Source organism: Lynx canadensis, chromosome C2, assembly GCF_007474595.2.
Source record: "Lynx canadensis isolate LIC74 chromosome C2, mLynCan4.pri.v2, whole genome shotgun sequence".
Taxonomy (NCBI): domain Eukaryota; kingdom Metazoa; phylum Chordata; class Mammalia; order Carnivora; family Felidae; genus Lynx; species Lynx canadensis.
In genome coordinates, this window is record NC_044311.2 from 156,059,217 (window position 1) to 156,067,005 (window position 7,789).

At 62.0% G+C, this 7,789-nt stretch overlaps 1 long non-coding RNA gene across 1 annotated transcript; it reads right to left on the reverse strand.

Moving 5' to 3' along the window:
* Window positions 1–933: 933 nt before the first annotated feature.
* On the reverse strand, window positions 934–6,026 carry LOC115524038. The gene is made up of 3 exons (XR_004344114.1): window positions 5,934–6,026; window positions 4,670–5,394; window positions 934–1,973 (listed from the first exon to the last, which is right to left on the reverse strand). It is a non-coding gene; the product is annotated as an uncharacterized LOC115524038 (long non-coding RNA).
* Between the last annotated feature and the right edge of the window lie 1,763 nt (window positions 6,027–7,789).

Here is a 7,789-nt window from a genome sequence, read left to right on the forward strand (position 1 = left end):
TTGAAAAGGGCTCTTAGCCACAGCTGCGACCTTGTGGGAACTCAGTGTGGGCCGTCCCCACCTGAGCCTCCGCAGGGAGGCGGGGAGCTGGGAACCCTGGGAAAATCCCAGCAGCATGCCTGCCCCTTCCCTGCTGTGACCGTCCGGGAGCTTCCTGGGGAATCCACCTTCAGGGAACCCGACATTTTCAAATCCAAATCTATGTTTATTTATTTATTTTGAGAGAGAGAGAGAGAGAGACAGAGAGAGAACACGAGTAGGGGAGGAGGAGAGGGGGAAGGAGAGAATCCCCAGCAGGCTCCGTGTTATCAGGGCAGAGCCCGACATGGGGCTCGAACTCACAAACCATGAGGTCATGCATGGCCTGAGCCGACGGAGCCACCCAGGCTCCCCGCAAATACAAATTTAAATGAAATGCAAGTTACTGAGGATTTATTTTCTTTGCATAATGCTTCCCAAAAGGATTCCCTTAAACATGACCTGACCATTGAATACTCTTTAAAAAAAAATTTTTTTTAATGTTCATTCAGTTTTGAGAGAGAGAGAGAGAGAGAGAGAGAGCATGAGTGCAGGAGGGACAGAGAGAGAGGGAGACACAGAATCCCAAGCAGGCTCCAGGCTCCCAGCTGTCAGCACAGAGCCTGACACAGGGATGGAACCCACGAACCGTGAGATCATGACCCAAGCTGAAGTCGGACGCTTAACCGACTCAGTCACCCAGACGCCCCTTGAATTCTTTTTTTTTTTTTTTTTTTTAATTTTTTTTTTTTTCAACGTTTATTTATTTTTGGGACAGAGAGAGACAGAGCATGAACGGGGGAGGGGCAGAGAGAGAGGGAGACACAGAATCGGAAACAGGCTCCAGGCTCCGAGCCATCAGCCCAGAGCCCGACGCGGGGCTCGAACTCACAGACCGTGAGATCGTGACCTGGCTGAAGTCGGACGCCCAACCGACTGCGCCACCCAGGCGCCCCTTGAATTCTCTTTTAAATGCAGCTTTCCTGAACACAAGTCACTGCAGATCAGGCATCCAGCAACATGCTAGGTGCCCGTGGAGACGAAGGGGGCTGGGATGGTCCCAGACTGGCACGTGTTGCATTGAAGGCCAAAGCATGGGGCTCTAGGCAGTGACGGGCACATTGGACACTCTGAGGACAAATCACAAGGCGCAGAGGGACCGTTGCTTCTAGATGCTTCCTTGTTGTGGACAATCTGCCGAGGCCAGGGCAACACAGCACTGTCAGCACAGAGCAGGGCTCCCCGAAGTAATCACGTGGACCTCGGGAGGGGTGTGCGTCAGGCCCGCGGTGGGTGGGGAGCCGCGGCAGAGCTGAGCCGGGAGCACAGGTGGGGAGGACTCTGCCTCACCAAGGCCACCAGCCTCCCCGGCCTGGCCCCATAGTGACGCCCCTCGAAGGAAGGTCAAAGGGCGATTTCCTCCCCCCTGGTGCGCAGTGGGACCAGAGCCCCTCGTCGTGGGGGTGACGTGCCAGCCTGCCGCACCCCACTGGAGTGCTGGGGGGATCACCTCCCAGGAGCGAAATTCTCTGTAATCCGTGCCACGCGGATGCATCCGTGTCTGGGCGGCCGAAACACAGCACAGCCTACCGGGCGGCTGCGACGGCACCCGCTTTCCCAGTTCCCCGGGGCCGGAGACTGGGATCCAGCTCCTCCCGAGGCCTCTCTCCTGGGCGCGTGGACGCCGTCTGCCCCATGTCCTCCTGCGGTCTCCCCTCTCAGAGGACACAGTCATACGGGGCCAGGCCCACCCCAACGGTCGTATTTTAGCCTCATCACTGCTGGAAAGACCCCATCTCCGAATGCAGTCCCGCTCTGAGGTGCGGGGGGCCTGGGCTTCCACACGTGCATCCGGGAGGGACACGCAGCCTATGATGACAGCCTGAGCGGTGGGGACTTCTGTAGGACAGCGGCTGGGAACTTGCTCTCGTGCCTACTGGACGACTGTGTTGTGTCTTGTTTGAAGTGAAGGGGAAGAAAATCAACATCTCTGCTCAGAGTCGGGGGCCTCGGGGAGCACGGGAAGAAGACAGTGGACAAACAGGGACTTCTCAGCCCCTCCGCTGTGTCGCCACCCCCCCCCCCCCACCAGGGCCCATGGCTGCTGAGGGGAGGAGGGGCAGACCCCTGGGGCTGGGGCTGGATCCCCCGCAGGAGCACGCAGCCCGCACCCCAGGCCCGGCCCAGCCCAGCCCAGCCGCAGGGCCGTGCTCCCGCTTTCTTAGAAAGGCCTGTTGTGACAGCCGCGTCCCCCCGTGCAAATATCCCGCCAGGCCGGTCTGCGGCCCGAGTGGAGCCGATCCTGCTCCTTGTCTCCACATCCAGTGAAGAATAAATTGAGCCACAGCCCCTACGCACCAGCAGCCCTGCTCGGGGGTCCCCGCCAGACCCTTGTGGAAGGGGGAGCTCCTTCGGTGCCCCTGAGCGTGTTTGGGCCAGGCAGGGAGTCCCCAGCCTCCCGGGAAGGCCCCCACCAGCTGCCGCCTTGCCAGCCGCCGTGAGGCCAGCGGTGACCAGGCCGTGGCTGGAGCCAGGCGGAGGGGAGGACGGAGCCCTGGCTGTCCCGTGCTCCCCAGCCCCGCGGCGGGTCCTGGAGGACTGCCGGCTCCCAGCTCCCCCCTGAGCCATCCCTGCTCACCTCCTCCCCACACAGCGGTGAGGAAGCACCCCCAAGCCCCACCTTGCAGGGACGCAGAGCAAGAGCGTGGGGGCAGGGGGTGTGCTGCATTTCCAGAAAGTTCTTTCCAAGTGCAGAGTGATCTGGAAACCCTGGGGATTCGCTCTGATTGTATCAGGTTTCTCATTGATTACCAACGAGTCAGGGGCTGATGTCAGCAAGGCCCTCGGCTCCAGGGGAAGGAATTCAGTTGACCACTTCTGCCTGTGCTGTTTCCTCCCACCAAACCCCAAAAAATGACCTAGGCAAAAATCAGGCCTGGGTTTGGCACAAAATGTCCTTTTCAACATAGCCCTCCTGTAGCCCGACTGCAGAAGCCCAAGGCCTCCGGGCCTGGACCCCACCAAAATCAGCAGGCGTGGCATTGGGGAGCAGCCCAGGGGTGCCCCAGGGTGGTCCAACGTGTCCTAGAGTAGCCCAATGTGGCCAGGGTGGCCCAGCGTGGTCTGGAGTAGCCCAGTGTGACCCAGGGTGGCCTGGCGTGGCCCAGGGTGGCCCAGGATGCCCCAGTGTGGCCAGGGTGGCCCAACGTGTCCTAGAGTAACCCAATGTGACCAGGGTGGCCCAGTGTGGTCTGGAGTAGCCTAGTGTGACCCAGGGTGGCCTGGCGTGGCCCAGGGTGGCCCAGGATGCCCCAGTGTGGCCAGGGTGGCCCAATGTGTCCTAGAGTAACCCAATGTGGCCAGGGTGGCCCAGCGTGGTCTGGAGTAGCCCAGTGTGAGCCAGGGTGGCCCAGGATGCCCCAGTGTGGCTAGGGTGGCTCTGAGTGGCCTAGAGGAGTCCACTGTGGCCCAGGGAGGCCCGAGGTGGCCCCAGGTGGCCTTGGCTCAGAGGCTGGCCCTCCTGCAGGCTGGGGCTGCCCTCCCTCCCTCCGCATGGGGCAGTCTCAGGCTCTGCTTTGGCCTTGGACCAGAGAGGGCCCCGTGAGCCCCGCAGCCTCGGCTCCCCGCCCTCCCCACTTGTGAGGCGTGTGGACTGAGGGAGACCCGTGGGTGGGTGTTTGTCCACACCCGCCGTCCAGCTCTACACCAAACTCTTCACAGCATCGTCCCCTCATTCACCCGCCAAGAGCCCTCGCTGCCCATGTCCACTTTACACGGGAGGAAACGGAGGTTCAGAGGCCCGGGACTCTGTAGGCCGCCGGTGGGAAGGTGAAGCCAGGGTTCACACAGAGCAGAGGAGGGGCAGAGAGAGGGGGAGAGAGGGCGAATCCCAAGCAGGCTCCGTGCTGTCAGCGCAGAGCCTGACGCAGGGCTCGAGATCACGACCTGAGTCGAAATCAAGAGTCAGACGCTTAACCGTCTGAGCCACCCAGGTGCCCACAAAGCTAGATTTTAAACTACTGCGTGCACAGAGAGCAGTCAGGCCTGGCCTGGAAATTTCCCACCCCCTTGGAATAGCGTTCTGCGTTGACCAGCGTGCTCTGGGGTGTAATCGCTCGGGTCCCCTTGGCCCCGACGGACACCGAGGTGTGAGCTCCAGGCCCCGGAGGCCTCTGCAGTGGGGGAGCGTTGCCTCCATGGCACCTGGTGGGAGCTGTGCCCTTGCCGGTGCCCCACCCCTGGGCCCTACTGCCCACGTCCCTTTCTCATCCTGGACAGGGTCAGCCACCGCGAGGGTCCACAAAGGGGAGCGGGCCACGGGGCAGGGCTGTTTCGTACATACCCCTGGGGTCTGCCCACACCCTGGAGCCACTATCTGAGCACCCCTGGGTCCCCGCGAAGGGGACCCCTGCCCCGAGATGGACCCTGCTGCTGGAGCCTCAGTCTGGCTTGGGGCCCTTGTATTTCTCATTTCCATCCTCTGTCCAACGTGGCATCACCCCTCTGCTTCTGTTCCAGCACATTCTGGTAGAGCGGCTGCCAGAACCACACAGCCAACGCTTCCGCGGCCCGGGATCCCGTAACAATCCCTCACATTCCCTTCCTCCATGCCGACCAAGCAGGCCGGCTGCCCCCCCAGAGGCGTCCTCACCTGCCGTCCTGTCCTGCCTCCTCCACCCCCGCTGCCGGCCGTGACTCAGCATCCCTGATCCGCAAAGCTCTGTCCTCCGGAGAGCGGCGAGCGGCTGGGCTCTCTGCCGGTGCTGGAAGCCAGCCCCTGCGTCTTCACGTTCCCCATCACTCAGACTGTCCCTGCCCTCCCGAGTGCAAGATGCCCCAGGAACCCCCGGGGTCTGAGAAGTCAGCCCCAACCCGCCCCCTCCCCACCACATTGCCCACTTGACTCTCAGGGACCATTTCCCAGAATGTGCCAGAACAGGAAGGCAGCAGTGACAGAGAGAAGGGACAGGAGACCCAAGCGTCTGCTCGCCCGAGCAAGGCCGCTCCAGGGGAAGACGTGCACCCACAGCCCGGGTCTCGCCAGGGGCAGGACAAGCATGGGACTCTCTCTTCCAGAAGCACAGGCCGGGAGATGCCCGGCCCTGAGGCTGTTCCACAATCCTCAAGAGCAAAGAGCGGAGCGCTCAGGCAGGAGGGGTCGAGACTCTGAGCTGGCGTCGTGATCGGTCACGAAGCTGGCACGGCGGACTCCTGACCCCAGCGCAGACGAGGTCACCCCCCTCCAGCCCAGGGGATGGTCGATGTCGGAGCAAACGGACATCCGAAGCGGCGGTGCTGGAAGCCGGCCCGCTCAAACCAGACTTCGCCCCGTTGGTGTCTCCTGGGACTTCCCGGCGGGACACAACTTGCCGGGCTCTGCAGAAAGGCGAGGGGTGGCTCGGGGATCGGCAGATACGACCTCAACATGGTGGCAGCTCCCTTTCTGGTCTGAGTCCCCAGCACCCGAACCCGGAGCCCCAGGAGCGTCAGGAAATAGGTGACCCCAGGGGGAAGCCGCACACCAGCCTCTCGGAGCCTCTCCACCTGCTGCCGGGCTCTTGCTCGGGGGGGGGGGGGGGTGATCCTGCAGGAGACAGGGAGCACCTGTGCCCTTCCGAGCAGAGGTGCCCGCCCCCCTCCCCACCCACCCCTACCCCCACGCCCCCGCAGACCCCGACCCCTGTGGCTGTGGGGGCCTCTGGGCCGACAGCCTGGTCACGTGGGGCCGACGGTTCTGGGTTTGGCTGTCGACTCGGGCTCCCGCGGTGGCAACTCTGGGAGCCGTGCAGCCACAGACCCCTCACCCTGGCCAGGCCACCCAGGCCCTACCCGGCACACTGTCCCTCCACTGCCCCAGCTTCCTCCTGTCCCCCCGCAGCCTCTCCTGAGGTATCGTTCACCACACACTTACTTACCGTGTGTATAAAACGCAGTGCACCTTGTGTCAGATAGAGTGTTCTGGAGCGCCTGGGGGGCGCGGTCAGCTAAGCGTCCGATTGGCTCAGGTCATGACCTTTGCAGTTTGCGAGTTCGAACCCCACGACGGGCACTGTGCCGACAGTTCAGAGCCTGGAGCCTGCTTCCTAGTCTGTGTCTCCCCCTCTTTCTCTGCCCCTCCCCCCGCTCGCTCTCTGTCTGTCTCTCTCTCAAAAATAAATAAAGATTAAAAAAAATTTTTTTAAAAAGAATGTTTCATTTTGCTTGACTCTGAGCTGATATGCTGTTTGAGGCCTGGAGCTTTTCTCATTGAGTTCTTGGATCACATACGACGGTAGGTTGAGCAATGTCCCCATCCCCTGCCTAGACTCATGTCAACTCAGAATGGGACCCTATTTGGAAATAGGGTCTTTGCAGATGTAATCAAGTTAAGTCTCCGTCACTGTGGAGCAGGGTGGGCCCCGAACTGATGACCGGAGTCCTTCCAAGAAGAGGGAAATTCCAACATGGCGGTGAGGCCACATGAACAAGCCAAGGAGCCCCCGGAGCCCCCAGAGGCTGGAGAGGGCAGGAAGGCGCTCCCCTAGAGCCTTGGGAGGGAGCTCACGGCGTGAACATTCCTGGTACCAAGGGAGAGAAGTTTCGGTTCACGTGACGTCGAGAGCTGACGACGGAGGTGACGGAGGTCAGAGGTCAGAGGAGAGGTTACCCTGGGAGAGTGACTGGGAGGGGGCACGGGGCACGAGGGGCTCTCAGAGGTGCTGGGGGCTCCATGTGGATCCCATTACAGAGGTGGGGTCTCACGGGCGTAGACGGGTGAACGTGTAACCAGCAGGACACAGGACGTGCGCCTTTCACGGTGCCTGAGTTACACGCTCAGCTTCAAACACGTTCTTACAAGTCATTCTGGGAGTGTGCTCCTTTTCCAGAAGCCAAAACTTCCTGGAAGACGCCGATGTGAAGCTGTTAAGCAGACTGTCCAGGGCCTGCCAGGGAGGCCCAGGGTCCCCCGGGGGTGGAGGGAGGCCCAGCCACCCAGGTAGCTGCAGCGGGAGGCCGGCGGGGGACCGCGGCCCGGCACCTCCTTCCCTGGCCTCCCTCGCGGGCTGCAGCCCAGCAGGGCTGAGCTGGGCTGCGTGTGTGGCTGTACAGGTGGTGTTGGTGGCTCTGGGCTCCAGGAACCTGATGCACCTGCAGCCCCCGGGGGACAGCGACCGTGCTGCCAGATTGGCCAAGGATGTGGACTCAGGTGACCCTTCTGCCTGGGAAGGAGAACGAGACAGGCCACGTGAGCTAGGTGACAGAAGCCACGGGGTGCTCGAGGGGTGATGGGAGAGACAGGGCCACACCCACGGACGTGCCCTCCCCCAGTCGTGAGCCCGGTCCAGCCAGAAGCCCTGCTGTGTCCTCACCAAATGGGAACCCAGCACGGATCCTGGGCTCTTGGACTCAGTTTCCCCTCCTGTGAAACTGGGGAAGCCGTGAGCCCCGCCTCTGAGTTGTAATGACAAGGAAGCTATGCATGTGGCAAGCACTTGCGTGGTGCCCGGAGGTCACCGCCGCGCCTACTTTATAAAGAGGTGAGCAGCCATGCCTTCCCGACACCGGCTCACCCGCCACCAGGCGAGCCAGCAAAGCCTGGCATTTAGCAGAACCATGTGGGTTTTTCTGCTAACAGCCCAGACCAAGCCGCAAGCCCTCACTGTCTGCGTGCTGATAACAGGGTCCCCACGAGCTGGGACCCTCGCTGCTGTGTGTAGGTCAGCTTCCGCCGGAGGAAGGCGGCTGCCCGGGGCTTATCTGCCACACGGGTCTGGATGCCTTTCTAATTCCG